A 15,017-nucleotide genomic window follows, 5' to 3' on the forward strand; every position below is an offset into this window, starting at 1 on the left:
TCCTCACAAAGGTCCTTATGAAAGAGAAGGTGATGTGGAATCCCAGCAGGGGAACATTTGAAGATGCTGCTGGATTTGAATGTGGATGAGGGCCCAGGAGCCAAGGAATGCCAGGATGGCAGCTCTAGATGTGGGAGAAGGCAAAGAGAGGGAACCTCTGCTAGATCCCTGAGAGGGCGCCCGGCCCCCATTGTGGCTGTGTCCAGGGAAACCCATTGCTGGCTTGTGACTCCAGAGCCGTCAGAGAATAAGTGTGTGTAGTTCTATGTCCCTGAGGCTGTGGTCAATTAGTTTAGCAGGGAAAGGAATTTTGAATCCAGGGACAGGCAGGCAGGCAGGCAGAAGGGGAGAAAGAGAGAGAGTAGAGAGAGTGGAAGAGGCAGGCGATCAGGGTTTAGGTGGACAGTCAGAGATATGGGATGGGGTGGGGGTGGTAGTCAGAGACAGATGGAGAGATAACAGAGAGGGAGCCTGGAGAAAGGTGAGAGCACAAGGGCAGAGAGTCTGATGGGCAGGAGGCAGGAGATGAGGTAGACTGGCAGGTGGGCAGAGAGAAGCAGGAAGTGGCAAAGAGGCAAGGCCAGGAGAGAGTGACAGGGGGACAGGATGGCGGGCAGGAGCCCTCAGAGCTTGTCCTCGTCCCCACAAGGATTACAGGAGCTTCTTGAGCTGCAAGTGGATCCCATTTTGGGACTTCAACACAACTCTTGGAATGGGAACCGGGACCCTGGAGGGATCCAGTGTGAGCTCAAAATGAAGCAAGTTCAGGGCCATGGCCACCTTCACCTCGTTCATGGCAAACGGCTTCCCGATGCAGTTCCTGGGTCCGGGAGGGAAAAGGAAGTGAGTGGGGCTTGTAACCAGGCACAGGGCATCCAGGGCTCTCCTCCACGTGCCCCAGACCAGATCCCTGCCTTACATGCCTCTCTGAACGTGCCACCCACCCAACGCGTGTCTTGGTGGACACGCTCCCCCGACCTTTACAAGCCCACCTCTCTGCACACTAGCTCCTAACTCCTGCCTCTGCTCTCAGCAGCACCAAATCCTCTTGGGGAGGGTCAGTGCTCTATGCCAAAGAGTCAAGTGAAGCAGTAAATGTGAATTAGCCCTTTGTTCACTCATCCACAGGCAGTTTCTGGTTTCAGGCCAGGTCAGGGCACTGTAGGGGGCGGGCTGGGTCACTCTCGGGTCCCAGTCATCTGTGGAGAAACACGGGGACACCAATCCCCAGAGAGGACAAGACAGAGTTGTGTAAGGAAGTCAGGATGGCGACAGGGAGGCTTCCTGGAGGGGCCATGGGTTAGTGACCCTCAATCTGCTGGACCATTTGCCTCCCAATGAAGGGTCCAAACTCCTGTCTCCCCTCAGCCCTTCAGTCAAGCTGCCTCTGGATCCTTTCTGTTCTACTCCAGAGACCACCCTCCTCCCATCCCTGGGGCTCCTCACTGGCCTTTTCAGTCACCCTGCCTCCCCTCCCTGTACTGAAGCCATGCAGCTCCAGGCCTGCTCTGCCCTCTACCGCAGGGAGGACACGTCCCAGTGCCTCAGCTGGCATCGTTGCCCTCTCTGGGTTGTTCCTCACTCACCACGCACCCGTCCAGCTCCTCTTCCTCACTCAGCTCCTGCTGAGGGCCCCTTCCCCCACCTCTGCCAGCCACATGCTCACCAGGTCGCTCCGCCTCTGCCAGCTGCACTTCTTCCTCCCTGGACCCCCAAGACACCATTAGTGTTACTCAAGATACATCATGGTCCCCTGAGCAGGGCACTGTCAGAAACATGGAATGTTCAACAGTCTGCTCAATGAAAGAATGAGTGAGTGAAAGAGATGATGAACGTTTGATGTCTGTCTTGTAAGGCAAACCTACTGACCACTACACATGGAAACGTCACATGTCTGTCTTGAAAAGAGCTTGCTGTTTTTTGGCTGTGAACTCCTGGAAGCAGGGAGTGTCTTTCATCTCCGTGTTCTCATCTCCTAGTACATGACTTGGCACACAGAGACAGGCTTAATAAATGGTTTTAGAGTTAAATAAAGTTAATTGAATTGAGAAAAAAAAACCCAGATGGAATTAAGTGTTAATTCTGACCTATGAATTGAGCCACCTGGTCCCCCTGTCCTCTAGTGGCAGCTGCATGACGTGCAGCCCATGTCTACAAGGAAGGATGGACCCTACACATCCTAGAGCCAATTCTGAGCAGGTTTTGCATCAGACGTGTTCTGTGAAGGTTAATTCACCAACTGAAAACTTCACAAAAGTATGGATTTATGAAAAAAACTTGCTTCTCCTTGTTTCTACTAAAAAGTTACAAAATTATGGGACTTACTCTTTCAGAGGGGGATCTGTAGTCTTTGAGATTTTCATAGAAGTCATTTTGGGGTGTATCATCCAAGTCAACAGCTATTTCTAGGGTGCTTTTCCTTCCAGGAATTTTTCAAATGCACGTGTCAAATACAAAAGTGTGGATTTTCTCTGAAAAGCAATTGATTGTCCTCCACGTCATGTTCTTTTTTGTTTGTTTGTTTGTTTGTTAGTTTTTTCCCCAAGTACACTCTGTAGATTCTGGGACTATGGCATATAATCCCTGCTATACATAAAGAATTTTGTCAACTGGAAGGTGTCATATTTATATGAAAATGCAGTCTACACTTTGGTGGCATTGACTACAGAAATAGGGAACACATACATGGCATGGATTTTTCTCTACGGCCATGGCAACTGATCACATACATGGCTTGAACCATCAGGACAAAGGAGGCAGCTGGAAATCCAAACCCATGTAAACACCACTGATACAGGAGGTGTATCAGGGAGGCTGGTTGGTGAATTAAGTAGAAAAGGCAGCGGGCTTGACTAAGAATGTGTGTAGAGAGAAAACTACCTTTTATGATGACTGATGATTGTGAAAAGCAAACATCTGAAGCTTAGTTTTCATAAAAATTCTAAAGATGAAATGTCAGACACCTTAAGGGAGGAAAACCCCAGAAACGTCAGGGCGGCCACCAACAGGAAAAAGTGGCTGGCGGTTGTGGAAGTCAGGAGGTCAAGGTCTCTGTGCCGTGCCCTCAAGGTCTTCATAAGCATGGAGACCCATGCCTCCTTCTCAACACATTAACATACAAGGTCGTAGTGCATATACCACATAGGAATGTACACAGTCAGACACATCAGGAAGCACCCAGTGACACCCGGCTCTCCCAAGTGCAGAAAGCCTCGCCTGGATCCTCCTGAGAAGGCCAGCAGAGCATGACTGTGTTGAGAAGACCCCAGTGCAAACCGGGATGGGTCAAACACCTGCAGAGAGAACACCACGGCCGGGACACGTGGGGTCACACTCCTCTCAGCAATGCAAAAGGGAACAAGAATCCCAGATGGGGGAGCAAGAAGAGGTGTTGGTCTGGAGAGAGCATCCCATTCCCTCCTCCCACAGCCACCATACCTCTGGGTTCAGCCACACCTTCAGGTTGTGATGAAGCCCATAAAAGGAGAGGGAGACTGTGATTCCTGTGGGGGATGGAGGAGAGAGGGAAGACGGATGGTACCCAGAGCAGCAGGGGGCATGTGCAGCACAAAAGGCTGGGAGCCACCATGAGAGCCAGCCTCCATCACTCTGAATGCAACGATGCTCTTGCATGACAGGTGGGCTGGGTGTGACAAAGCACATGAGCACTGGTTAGGAGTAGGGAACCATGGCCCAGGATTGAAAAGTAAAAGGAATTGGAGGCTTACATTTGAGAGCACCTCACGTGACAAGTCACATTTATCAAGTGTCATCATGAGCCCTTGGGGGAGGTGCATTAACTCATTCAATCCTCAGAGCAGCCCTCAAGGAAGGCACTCACATCCCCTTGTGCAGATGGGGCACCTGAGCCTCTGAGATGTTAAAGGGCATGACCATGATCCCACAGTTAGGAGGTGGCCGGGCTGGGATTCACACCCACTGGGAGGTGAGCCCGTGGGTGGCCTCCAAGCATGACAGGGCTCTCCGACCTGGGCATCAGCTGCTCTCTGGCATCCACATGAGGGCCCCTCACAGGTTGGGCCACCTGACCGACGACAGTGGATTCCCTGAGCTCCCTCATTCAATGAGACCCACTATGGGAAGAAGAAGATCTCCCCCTGCTTCTGTCTGCTTCCCTCTTAAGATTTCACACCTCAAGGAATCAGAGCGTTAGCCCACCATTACAAGACTACATTTAGGGACTAGCATTTGCTTTTTGAGATTTTGTTGGTTCAAGTTCTGGGTCAAGCATTTTAAAAAAGTCATCCAAACCACAGAGTCAATATTAATGATCTTCAGGCAGAAATAATCTCCATGCCATCCCGGAACTGGGAAAGCACGTTTGTATTTTTGATCTCCCATGTGGTCTCGTAGAGAGTTCAGGTTAGTGGCAGCGGTCAAGTTCATACCTGCAGGTGAGGAGCGTCCATCAGGGAAGGTGATGGGCTTGCTGAGCTCTCTGCCCATGAACGGCACTGGCGGATAGAGTCACAGTGCCTCCTTGATGCACATGGTGGTGTAGGACATCTGATCCAGGTGGCCCCTGAAATGAAGTCCATCCTAACATAGGATGGGCAGGGCAGGGCCAGACAACCAGGGGTTCTCCCCCAGCTGAGTGTCAAGTCTGTCCTATTGCATGTGCACTCACCTGGTGATGGAGGTACCATCCCCCAGGAGGATCTGGATGACTTCCTGGCACCTCTGCTGATGCTGAGGGTGGGAGGCCAGAGCATAGAGGGTCCAGGAGATGCCAATGGCTGTGGTTTCATGGCCTCCAAACATAAATATGTGTCCAATTTGGCACGGAGTTCTGTGTCAGACAAGATGCTCCCATTCTCCATTTGCAGAGGCAGGGCAAGAGTGCAGGGTTGGCCCTTCCTCTGCGTTTCTGGCAAAAGCCGCAGGCCTCTCCTGCCCATATTCACTGTGGCAAAGAGGAGGATGTCCAGGAAATCCAAGTGCCTCTCGCTCCTCACCTTCTCCAGCTCTCCCTGCTTCTGCAGGTGAGCCTTCCTCAGCCGGATCACTGCATCTATCACAGAACAGTGGTTCCCAGCAGAACTGAGACCTCTGGGGGCCCTGATCCCTCTCCCAGTGTAACCCCATCTGCCCCTCAGGCCCAATCTGGGTTCCAGGTGGATGTGGACAAGAGTGGGCTTGGGTGTGCATGGCGGGGCTGAGAGCTCCAGCATCATCTGAGGCAGGTCGGGCATCCCCTCAATAGCACAGCCCGGGGAGGCTCTGCCTGAATGCTGCTGGGAGGGGGCCTCATTCACTCATCACCAACGTGGTGACACATGTACCTCCCTGCACATCACCTGATCCCCACAACATCTCGGTTCCCAACCCCTGCCCCAGGGAAACACTCAGCGTGGGTGTGTGTGCTAGCTCCTGTAGAGGAAGCAGGAGACTGGGCTCTGCCTGAGGGGTCCAGGCCAGACCCTTTCACATGTGCCTGGTGATGGGGGGGAGGGGGGAGCAGCCCAGAAGGAAGAGCAGAACATATGCCTAGATGGGTGAGCTGGCAGGCCCAGTGGCTTCAGCGCCCATCAGGAGTCAGCCTGTAAGTGATAACTTTCTGGTGGAAGATATTCCTCACATGGAAAAAAATCAGATTTCTCAGGTCCCTGATGGACTGGATGTAGGACTGGGAGTTCCTGAAGGGAGAGGATGCAGAAGAGACTGGCGTGGAGGGAGGCTCTGACCTGGAGACAGAGTGGGGCTCTGGGTGGGGATTCCTCAGTCAGTGGGGACAGGCCGCACTGAGGCTTTGTCATTTCTGCCCTACAGCCCTGGAGACCCTCAGTGCTTTACCAGTGGCCTGAGCAGCCAGGCTTGTCCCTGTGCAGGAATCAGGGACCTGTGACTGAGGCAAGGTTGGTCTGGGTGGAGTTTGACTGTGGTCCATGGCTCTCTGCATAATGTTGCCATTTGCGCTGAATAGCATCCTTGCTGACCTACCTGCCTCTCAGGGGAGTCCTCCCCAGCTGGTGAGATCAGGACCCTGCCCTTGAAGGGTTGTCACTGACCTGTCTGTCTGGATGCTGCCCCGGTGGCTGAAGGCGCACTTCATGATGGCTTCCAGCGTTATCAAGGAGATGTGTTCAAAGATCTCCAGATGTGCATCCTGGCCGATGAGCTCCTCCCACTTGTCCTGTGGTGGGAGGGGGACATTGACCCTGCTCTGCTTCTTCAGAAGGCCTGTGCTGACAAGGCCAGGCTCTCTTTGCCTCTGTCTCTCTAAATCCTTGGATGACATTTCCTCAATTTCCACCTAGTTTAAAGCTCTAGCACATGTGTAATGTGATGCCCATTTTCTCAGAATCTTTTATTATACAATTACCCATGTTGTCTCAAAATATTCTGAATTAGTTCTGAATTTTAGGAACAATTTATGATGCTCATCACCTTGTGGCAGACCAGAAAGCATAGTTTTACAGGGGACAAAGGGGGAATCCTTTGTGTCCTGAGATTGTAGCTGGACAGGTGGTGGCCAACACTAGAAGGCAAATATTTCAAGGCCAGAGAAGCTGAAGGAGCTTTGCTGGTGCTGCCATGAAGGGGCATGAGGGTCTTCAATTCCTTTCATTCATCCAGTGTTAGCTGAGACCAGCTGGTTCCCAGTGCGGTTTGAAGGTGATGTTTCTGAAGACCTGGTCTGTGAATGTAGACCTGGCCTCATTTTCTGCCATGAGTGTCTCAGTTCCATGCAGAAGCTCTGGACCCCAGGCCAGAGCCCACCTGAGTGCCATCCTGGGATGTCCAGTCTGCTACTGAAGCTGCCGTTGCCCAGGCCAGCCAGGGGCAGCTTGTGCTGCTGTGCAGGGGAATGAGCCTTGCTCTAGTGCGCTGTGTGAAGACGTCTAGATGATAGGAGAGTGAACCCTGAAAACACCACGGCCCGGCTTTCCCTTGGTGAGGGGCACATTGTGCATTCAAGCTGGTGCCTGCGTCCTCCTCTGTGCCATCCTGTTTTAGGCACCTCTGTCTCATAGTAAGTTCGGAATGCATCATGCTGGGTTGTCTGTATCTGATGGATGTCTGAGGGCACATGTTTCTGCAAGTGGACTTTGTCAGCTGTGTTGGATGTGAGTGGGTACAGGTGATGAGGGATGGACTCACCAGCATCACGCGCACAGAGTCAGCCATGAGACGCACGTAGGGCTTCAGGATGTCCTAGTGGAAGGCTGGGATCGGCATCCGCCGGTGCTGGAACCACGTCTGCCCCTCCACCACGAGCACACCATTCCCTGGACTGCAGATGGGGGTGTGTGTGGGTCGAGCAGACTGGATTAGAGGATGACTGGGGACAACTTGGGAGGAGCCAAGGGTGTCAGAAGAAGGCACATCATGGACAAAGACAGGAATGGCCAGGACAGTTCAAGGATGTGAATTTCCAAAATGGATGGTCCGTAGGATGTGATTATGACAGCTCTGAGATTAAGGTTGGAAAATAATAGGGAGGCAGCTGATAGAAGGACTTGACTAAAATCAGTCTGAGAATTTCACAGAGCACTGAGAAGGGGTGAAGAAGAGGCTGAGCAACAGGACAGCCTCAGCACATTACAAAGATGAGGCCATTATTAGAAGAAGAGAAATGAGGTTTGCAGCAGAGATGCGGGTGGTGACAGGGTGCCTGACCCCTGTTGTTCTCCGTTAGGCAAAGGGGCAGGTCTTGGTAAACCTAACTGGAGGGTGGACCACAGTTGTGTTTAAATGTACTTGCCAATGCAGGGAATCAGGCATCTGTAGGCACAATAAGACTTTGGATCTGAAAGGCAAGGAAGGAAGGTGGAGGGGAGTGAAGAAGGCAGGCGCCCTGCAGAGCAGCAGTGGTCCAGACCATGGGCTGCAACTGACAGTCTGTCTTAAGCCGCCTCCCCCTGGGTTCCCAGCCCTGAGACTCTCTGTCCTGACCGTCACCTGTGGGCCCAGGCAGGCAGACTCGGTGTCCTAGCAGCAGAACACCCACAGGACTAAGATGGTGAATCGGCATGAAACCTAAGCTCTGTTCAGTGCCATACAATAAGACAGAAGCCTGTGGTTTTCCTACAATTTGTGGTGGTTTGGCCATTTCAAGCCCCACGACAGGCAACAGTGAGAGGTGCCAAAGCTACATCAGTGTGGACAGGGAAGTGTCTCCCAGAATGGCATCCTCTGAGTTGTGTTTTAAAAAGAAAGAAAGGAAGAAGAGTGAAATCAGCCCCACCCAGGTGTTTAAGCATTCACTATAAATAGAGAATATCGACCCTAGGCTGTCTTGCGGGCTGCAAGGATGGTTGGTAGAGAGTCAGGTATTCCTGGCTGAAGTGCCGGTCTCTTCTGGAATGGCACAGACCCAGGGGCATGTACCCAAGAGGGAAGAGTTTCTCCTGCTGCCATGTGGGTTTCACTGTCACCTGATCTGCCCAGGACGAGCTTCATGTAGTCAGGGTCGTAGACCAATACGCCGGCTTTTGTCCCGAACAGCTGGCAAGCACAGGCAGTCGGGTATTTCTCTACCCTGTTTCAGTAGGGCTTGCAGCTCGCTCTCCTCTTGGAACTGTCACCAAGGGAAAGATACATCGATAGAACCCTTCTCTGAGTTCCAGTGCTGGAGTGGGGGTGAAGAGCAGGATGGGTACAAGGAGGTCCCTCTGGATCTCTCAGCAGAACTAAGAGTTTAGATCTATTGCTTATGGCCTGGGCTTGGAGGCGGACTTGCTGGCTGTCCACCTTTGTCCCAAAACCAGATTCTGTGCCATTGTCAGGTACAGCTATGGGCCAGCACTAGCAACTGCCTACAGAAATATACATGATGGATAGACCCCCTGGTGTACAGCCTTTTGGAGGTCATTCGAACCACATTTGCATGAGCCACTTATGGTAATTCTTATTACTTGGTATGCAGTTCTGTCATAGAATTTTATTATTTAAAGAAATAAATAGTTTATTTCTAAAAACAAATGTATATACTAATTTCCTTTTGCCATACTGGTTGTAATTTTTTTTTTTCTGTTTTCTTTTTTGTTTTCAGTTTCATTTATTTATTTATTTTTTTGGGGGGGGGGTACACCAAGTTCAATCATCTGTTTTTATACACATATTCCCGTATTCCCTCCCTCCCTTGACTTCCCCCTCCACCCTCCCTCGAGTCCCACCTACCCTCCCCGTCCCAGTCCTCTAAGGCATCTTCCATCCTCGAGTTGAACTCCCTTTGTTATACAACAACTTCCCACTGGCTATCTATTTTACAGTTGGTAGTATATATATGTCTGTGCTACTATCTCGCTTCTTCTCAGCTTCCCCTTCACCCCCCGCCCCCTTCCAAACCTCGAGTTCTCCAGTCCATTCTCTGTACCTGCGTCCTTGTTCTTGTCACTGAGTTCATCACTACCATTTTTAGATTCCGTATATGTGAGTTAGCATACAATATTTGTCCTTCTCTTTCTGACTTACTTCACTCTGTATGACAGACTCTAGGTCTATCCACCTCATGACATATAGCTCCATCTCATCCCTTTTTATAGCTGAGTAATATTCCATTGCATATATATGCCACCTCTTCTTTATCCATTCGTTTGTTGATGGGCATTTAGGTTGCTTCCATGTCCTGGCTATTGGAAATAGTGCTGCAATAAACATTATGGTACATGTTTCTTTTGGGATTATGATTTTCTTTGGGTATATGCCCAGTAGTGGGATTACTGGATCATATGGTAGTTCTATTTGTAGTTTTTTAAGGAACCTCCAAATTGTTTTCCATAGTGGCTGTACCAACTTACATTCACTGTGCAGGAGAGTTCCCTTTTCTCCACACCCTCTCTAACATTTGTTGTTTCCAGATTTTGTGATGATGGCCATTCTGATGGGTGTGAGGTGATACCTCATTGTGGCTTTGCCATGCATTTCTCTGATGATGAGTGATGTTGAGCATCTTTTCATGTGTTTGTTGGCCATCTGTATGTCTTCTTTGGAGAAATGTCTATTTAGGTCTTCTGCCCATTTGTGGATTGGGTTATTTGCTTTTTTGGTATTAAGCTTCATGAGCTGCTTGTCTATTTTGGAGGATAATCCTTTGTCCGTTGTTTCATAGGCAATTATTTTTTCCCATTCTGAGGGTTGCCTTTTAGTCTTGTTTATGGTTTCCTTTGCTGTGCAAAAGCTTTTAAGTTTCATGAGGTCCCCTTCATTTATTCTTGATTTTATTTCCCTGATTCTAGGAGGTGGGTCAAAAAGGATGTTGCTTTGATGTATGTCATAGAGTGTTCTGCCTATGTTTTCCTCTAGGAGTTTTATAGTGTCTGGCCTTACATTTAAGTCTTTAATCCATTTGGAGTTTATTTTTGTGTGTGGTGTTAGGAAGTGTTCTAATTTCATTCTTTGACATGTCGCTGTCCAATGTTCCCAGCACTACTTATTGAAGAGGCTGTCTTTTTTCCATTGTATATTCGTGCCTCCTTTGTCAAAGATAAGGTGCCCATATGTGTTTGGGCTTACCTCTGAGTTCTCTATTCTGTTCCATTGATCTTCCTTTCTATTTTTGTGCCAGTACCATACTGTCTTGATCACTATGGCCCTGTACTATAGTTTGAAGTCAGGAAGCCTGATTCCACCAACTCCATTTTTCCTTCTCAAGATTGCTTTGGCTATTCGGGGTCTTTTGCGTCTCCATACAAATTGTAAGATTTCTTGCTCTAGTTCTGTGAAAAATGCCATTGGTAATTTGATTGGGTTTGCATTGAATCTGTAAATTGCTTTGGGTAGTACAGTCATTTTCACGATGTTGATTCTTCCAATCCAGGAACATGGTATGTCCCTCCATCTGTTTGTGTCATCTTTGATTTCTTTCATCAATGTCTTAAAATTTTCTGCATACAGATCTTTTGCCTTCTTAGGCAGGTTTATTCCTAGGTATTTTATTCTTTTTGTTGCAATGGTAAATGGGAAAGTTTCCGTAATTTCTCTTTCTGCTGTAATATATTTTGAATACTATCCCAGCATGCATAGAAATGGTTGTTATTTTGAAAGATTGTTTGGGATGTATATGGCTATGTGAAAGAAATTAAATACTAAATTCTGTGTGTATAATATTATTTTAAATATTGAGTGTGTACACTGTTGTAGGACACATTGTGGATGTATATATATGAAAATAGTACTGAACTAAGATTTGATATGTGGATTTTTTTCTGTCACTTTCCTTTACCAATATCCAGGAACTTTATGCACTTCCCACCACCTAGAGGAAGCTTTTGAAACTCCTCAGTGTGGACCACAAAGGCCTTTGCGCTCTGGCTTCACCTTCTGTCTTCTTGCCTCCTGCCTGGCTGGCAACTCCACAGGACCCGTTGCTCTGCCCCCCAGGATGTGGCTGCCCGTGCCCCTAGCAGGGGCTCCACCTGCTAACACTCCTGGGCCTTTGCCCATGTTCTTCCCTCTACCTGGTGTGCCCGTCCTCTCTGCCACAGAGCGACTGCCTCTCCTCTGCTTGGAGACGCAGCTTTTCTCACCACCTCTGGATTTCTCCTCAACATTTGGTCCAAGGCATGCTCCATGCAGCCAACTCTTCTTTAATTCAATGGCTTCTGTGTACCTCAAAGCAACTCCTGCCACACTGGTACCTAATCTCTGCCTGCATCCTTCTACCATCAAGACTCACCAGCTCGGAGGCACCTTGCCTATTGTGGGACAGCTTCCTCCCCCCAGCACATATTTATTGAGCATTTCCTATGTGCCAGGCACTGGTTTAAAGGCCCTGAATTAGGATGTGGCTCTAGATGCTTGTCTGTTTGGAGCCTCTGGATTAGCAGAGGAGACAGAGGGATTAAGAGGCCCTGACGGTTGTAGGGGGTCATGAATGTGTGATGGAGGGAAGACCCAACCTCTGGGGAAGCTTTGGGGATGGCGCCCTGACTCCAACCTTGACGTTAGAAAGCTCTTGGTCATGTACTTGCTCATTCATCGAATCATCATTTATCCAGATGCTTTCGGGTCACAAAGATCCACCAGAGACAGGCTCTCCCAGAAGGAGCTCACAGCTATGACGCTGCAGAAAAAATAGCTGAATCTGGTTAGCACTGCCTTTTGAAAAGGACATCTAAGGGAAAAGGAGTTGTGCCCTCGGCTCCTGGGAGACCCAGAAAGACATGTTGGGAGAGGTGGTTGGGATTGGGCCTTGGAAGACAGACATAGGAGGGACAAGGTCATTGTAGGTACAGGGCACATAAGCGCAGAGTACCAGAGGCTGCAATGCCCAGGCAGGCGGGAAGGACCCTCTATAACCTGGCGTGCAGGAGACTAGGAGGCCTGAAGGCCCAGCAGGTGGGGAGGACCCTTAGTAACCTGGGGTGCAGGAGTGTAGGAAGGAGAGGGGAGAGAGGTACTGGACCAGCCCACATGGGGCCCTGGCTGTTTCCGGTCCCTGTCTTTGGCTTGAATCATGATACTTGAATCATGATACTTGAATCATGATTCAGAGAAAGAGGGGCCTCAGCTCTCCCCAACCCCTGACTTTCTCCTGACATTTGTTCAGCCCACAAAGCCTTGGTGAGCCCCTGTCCATGTGGCCCCTGACTTTCCTGTGAGCCCCCACGCCCCCAGGCTAGTGCTGCCAGAGCTGGGTGGGGAGGTGCTGCCCCTCCCCGCCTGCACGCTGCTCCTTCCCCTCCTTCCCATCCCTCCTCTCATTGGAATGACCTCCCTCTGTGCAGGTTGCTTGCTGGGTGCTGGGGGTGAGGGGGATTACACATTAACTCCAAGAGCTCATAGTCCAGTGAGTGAGGACACCGGGCAGCGACCTCACCCTGCTGATGGTGCAACTCAGATGTCAGTTCCCCTTACCTGGCGCCATCTTGGGAACCTGGCTCATATGTGTCAGCAACTGGTCAGGGTTTAACCACTGAAATCACGAGACTGGAAAATCCCTTACTCATTACAAACCGAGCCAGTATGTGCCTGCAGCTGCCATGATTCCCCATCCAGCAGGTGGGCCTCTTTTCCTGTGACCTGACACATTCTGAGATTCCTGTCTGTCATCTCCATGGACAGTGCACCCACAGGACACCATCCATTAGACCGATGTCTGTGCTCCCAGGCAAGCTGAGGGCTAGGCATGCAGGGAGGATGGGATTGCGGGATGAGGCAGGGAAGCATCTAGCAGCCTGTTTTGGGAGAACAGCTGAAGCTGCTCAGCCTGGAGAACAGGGAGACTCAGGATGGAACAGCCATTGCCCTCAAAGTGCGGGGCTGCCAGGACAGGCTGCAGATCTACCTGAGGACAGAGTGAGAGACCCGAGGACACCAACACAGGGTCTTGGGAGGGAGTGAGCTCCCTGGACTGGGATGAGGACCCAAGACCTGAGAGTTAAGCTGGGTTCTTTTGTGGGACCACGTGCTTATCACACAGCAAGACTGTGTCCCATGAACTTGCTGACCAGGGCCATGGTCTGAGGGCCCTGGCCCTCCCTGCCCTCCCCTCCCCCATCCCGTTCCATCCTACCTCCCGCATGTGCCCATAGAGCCAATGGGAAGGAGGAGACTTGAACTGCTGGAGGGCTTTGAGCAGCCACTGTCTGCGCAGGTAGAGCTCTGCTGCCTTGAGCAGAAGCAGAAGCAGGCCGAGTAGGGTGGCCACCTGCAGGTGCCCTGAGATGCTGCCCAGGTCTCTTGTGGGGCTCAGCACAGAGATGCTCATGGTGCAGCGGCGTCTGGAGCACGGACTGTCCCTGAATGTGGTGGACCTCCCCTGAGCACCCAGCCTGGTGAGGGAGGATCACCCCACTCACCTGGGGGAGGGATAGGGTGAGGGCAGAGCTCAGACCTGGGCCTCCAGGGTTGTAGTTGTTTTCTTGGTATTGTTTGTTTTTTTTTTAAACTGAAACCAATCTCTCTTTTGTTACAAAATGTAATATAAAAAGAAGATAATATTTGTAAATAGAAGTGGGAGGTTGAGTTGTACCAGAATCCTGCAAACTGCCACATGCTTACTGTATAAAAAAGCTTTAAACCAATCATAATAAAACAGGAAACTAAATGTTTTGTATAGCTTCCCTGAATAACATATTGCTGTGATATCTTATTTAACACTGTGATATTGTACATCTAGGCATGGTCTACCCTGCATGACCACAGAAATCATTTTCACTTGTCCAATGCAACTGAAAATTCCATCCCCCTCTTTTTTTTTAACTAATCAGCAGGTTAGTGCACACTGAGGGTATGGATGCTTACATATTTCCTTAACTTTGCACTGATATGTGTGTGTGAATACCATCTTCCTTCTTAAGAAATGAGAGAATACAAGTATGAAATGTAGTGAAGGATGGCTACTACTGAAATATGATAGTCTTCGTTTTAAAAAATCTTTGGGATTATGTAATTAACATTTAGAGAAATTTTATTCAGATGTCTTGCTTTCTTCACCTTTGAGGCTTACAGATTCTTAAAGCAAGATTCCTTTCAGAGTCACTGTTTTCACCCTCTTGTGTAGTAATCAGTGACTGTGTTTTTCTGTTGGGCCAGATAAAATAGCTAGCTGAGAATCTTGTAATCTTTATATTGTTAGGTATATTATAAGTGCAGCATCTTTTGCTGTTTATGAAGTCTTTCCTGCGTGTTTTTGCAGGAATTAAAAAAAAGCTGAAGAACAGAGGACAAACTAAAATTTCATGAAAGAAAATCCTAATCAGCAGTGGCAGTGTAAGAAGAAGATGACTTCCACTTGGTCATTGTGGACAGGCAGTTAGATGTGGTGTCAGTGCTTCTGTGAATGATGACTAGTGTCTCTCTTGGAGCAAGTGCATGCTCCAGTGTCCATCTCCTGCCTAGAAAGAGAGGGCTCAGCAAGAGGCACCACTCAGCAGAAGCACTTAGGTGTCCTAAAGCAAAGGCTTTTTAATGCAATCTGTTTGACAGTATTCTTAGAGAAATGCAAACATAATTCTAAGGCATTTGTCAGCACACTTTAAGCTCTTTTACGTCCAGTACTAAGAGATACTATATTTAAATGAAAATGTAAAGAAATCAAGCAACGTTAA

At 49.3% G+C, this 15,017-nt stretch overlaps 1 pseudogene; it reads right to left on the bottom strand.

The window, feature by feature from the left end:
- Positions 1 to 623: 623 nt before the first annotated feature.
- On the bottom strand, positions 624 to 13,675 carry LOC130858314 (cytochrome P450 4A11-like; annotated as a pseudogene).
- Positions 13,676 to 15,017: the final 1,342 nt, after the last annotated feature.

Source organism: Hippopotamus amphibius, chromosome 1, assembly GCF_030028045.1.
Source record: "Hippopotamus amphibius kiboko isolate mHipAmp2 chromosome 1, mHipAmp2.hap2, whole genome shotgun sequence".
NCBI lineage: Eukaryota > Metazoa > Chordata > Mammalia > Artiodactyla > Hippopotamidae > Hippopotamus > Hippopotamus amphibius.